Source organism: Globicephala melas, chromosome 12 (assembly GCF_963455315.2).
Source record: "Globicephala melas chromosome 12, mGloMel1.2, whole genome shotgun sequence".
NCBI lineage: Eukaryota > Metazoa > Chordata > Mammalia > Artiodactyla > Delphinidae > Globicephala > Globicephala melas.
The window spans coordinates 30,845,221-30,848,155 of record NC_083325.1 but is presented as its reverse complement, the minus strand read 5'-3'; the positions used below and the strand labels follow the sequence as shown (position 1 = coordinate 30,848,155).

The following is a 2,935-nucleotide window of genomic DNA, read 5'->3' as shown; positions in this document are numbered from 1 at the left end:
ATCTGGCCCTGGCCACCCTGCCCGAGCTCAGGTCCTAGCACCCTCCCCCTCACTCACTCTGCTCCGCCCGCCCTGGCCTGTGGGCTGGGCCTCTGCACTCGCTACTCCTGGCTGGAATGCCATCCCGGCCACCTCCCTTCACTCAGGTCTCTGCGCAAACCTCACCTTATCCACGAGGCCTCCCTGACCCCCTCAGCCTAAAATTGCACATCCCCCATCACTTCAATCCACTATCCCCCTCACCCTGCTTCATTTCTCTTCATCACCACAGGACAAATCATCTTTTTGTCCGTTTGGTATTCAAATGCATCTGTGTCAGAGCAGAGGCTGAACTCTCCACTGCAGCTGTACCCCAGCACCGAGGCCAGTGTCTGGCACGCAGTGGGCGTTCAGTGACCCACATTTATGGTTGGATGGATAGAAGCACGGATGGATGGACGGATGGGTGAGTGAGTCAATGAATAAGAGACAAACTTCTGGCTCGGAGCTGAGGCAGACCATAGTCTCCAGTGCCATGTGCCCCAAGGACAGATGGTGGGACACAGGGAGTGAGGTTTCTACTACACAGGAAGGGCTTCATCACCATCAGAGTTGCATGAAGGCAGCATAATGAGGGTCCTGGAAAATGCCTGAGCTTTAGAATAATCCAGATGACTTGGTCAAAAACAAAAGAAATCCGAAAGAAAACAATTTGGTTGAGAACAAGATGAGAGGAAAACAATTCAGCCCGAAGGACAATTTGGTCTAAAAAAATATACTCCACCTTACGTTTCAAACATTGGAATTTTGAGGTAGCACGCAAGTGGAGTGCATTCTTTTGTGCCTTTTCAAGTATTTTGCTTAAATTTCAGAAGAGTTTTACTCTCTGCTTTAAATTTCTAGTTAATATTTTAGCTATTTCTTTTCATTCTGTTCATTTAAAAAAATTTGTTGTGCAGCCTCGGGCAGCCGGCCCGGAACCACCTGGTGAGATCTCTTCTCTCTAGGAATGGTGGAGCTGGAGAGAGGCTCCTTTAACCCTCCTGCAGGATGAACCCCCTGCCAGAAGACATGGAGAACGCTTTCATGGGGAGTCAGAGCTCGCACGCTTCCCTGCGCGACGTCCATTCCATCAACCCCACGCAACTCATGGCCAGGATTGAGTCCTATGAAGGAAGGGAAAAGAAAGGCATATCTGACGTCAGGAGGACTTTCTGTTTGTTTGTCACCTTTGACCTCTTATTTGTAACGTTACTGTGGATAATAGAGTTAAATGTGAATGGAGGTATTGAGAACACGTTAGAGAAAGAGGTGGTGCGGTAGGACTACTTCTCTTCTTATTTCGATATATTTCTTTTGGCAGTTTTTCAATTTAAAGTGTTAACACTTGCATATGCCGCGTGCAGACTGCACCATTGGTGGGCCATAGCGTTGACGACAGCAGTGACCAGTGCCCTTTCACTAGCAAAAGCAAAAGCGATCCTCTCAAAGCTTTTCTGTCAAGGGGCTTTCGGCTACGTGCTGCCCATCATTTCCTTCATCTTTGCCTGGATCGAGACGTGGTTCCTGGATTTCAAGGTGTTACCTCAAGAGGCAGAAGAAAACACTCCTGATAGCTCAGGATGCCTCGGAGAGGGCGGCACTGATACCTGGTGGTCTTTCTGATGGTCAGTTTTATTCTCCTCCTGGATCCGAAGCAGGATCTGAAAATGAAACTGAAGAAAAGCAGGACAGTGGAAAACCACTTTTAGAACTATGAGTAAGACTTTGGTTAAATGTGAAAAACCTTCACTGAAAGTCACCAGAGGGAAAAAAGGACTGGAACTGGGGGTCTCCCTATTGAAGGCTGAAATGGTGACATCCACTGCTGACATTACTGATCGGCTAATAAAAAATTTATTGATTGTAATACCTCACAGACATGGTACCATCTCCACATACATTTAGTCACCTGCCTGTGGCTGGTAAGATAATGTCATGATCCATCCTGTATTCAGTGAGACTGAGTCTGATCTGTCATTGAGTAGTTGCAGAAAGTCTTGTGCTGTGTTCCTGATCAAAGGACTTCTTAATATATTGGAATAACACTTTTTTAGTATGCAAAATATCTTTTTATTTTGACTTGCAGAATGGAATTTTTTTGTTCCATGTCTCGGATTTCTTTTGTGTTTCTTTTTTAACTCCCTACATTTCCCTTGTGTTTTTTCAACTCACGCACATGCACTATTTGTACAATTTTAAAAGGTAATAAAATCCAACATATCAAAATGAAAAAAAAATTTATTGTGAAATGTCACTCATACAGATAAAAGTACATAAAACATAAATGTGCTGCATAGTAAATTATTATAAACACCACCCAGGCAAGAACCAGGACGCTGCCAGCCCCCAGGCGCCCCTAAATGCCCTTCCTGACACAGAACTCTCATAACCCAAAGGGACAGGACAACCCTGCTTCTGCCCTAATCACATTCTTTCTTGTCTTTATAATTTTGCCTCCTGAGGAGACATCTGTACCCACTGTAGTTTAGTTTTACCTGTTGGTTTTAGAACATTTTATAAATGGAATCACAGCGTACATGTCTGTGTCTGGCTTCTTTCACTCAACAGTATGGCTGCGAGGCTTGTGTGTCGTGTGGTTGCAGTATGTTCCTTTTCATTACTCTATTGTGCAGTTTGTAACAGCAAAATGTTGGAAATAATCTGAATCTGCAAAAATAGGGAATTGGCCACATAAAGTATGGGAATTTACAAAACAGAAATTACCGTATAATTCTATTTTTGCTGAAAAGGAAAAACGAGGATTTCCTTTTTGAAAAGGAAAAGAGAGTGAAAGAGAAAGAATGAAGGAAAATACATCCATATGAATGTCTATAGAGAAAGATCTAGAAAAATATGCCACATTTGACGTAGGGAGGGTGAGTGGGTGCAGGGTTCTTCATGATGTTTCTTTATA

The 2,935-nt window shown here is 43.9% G+C and overlaps 1 pseudogene; it reads left to right on the top strand.

Moving 5' to 3' along the window:
* Positions 1 to 1,006: 1,006 nt before the first annotated feature.
* Positions 1,007 to 1,773, top strand: LOC115864203 (STARD3 N-terminal-like protein pseudogene; annotated as a pseudogene).
* The last annotated feature ends 1,162 nt before the right edge of the window (positions 1,774 to 2,935 follow it).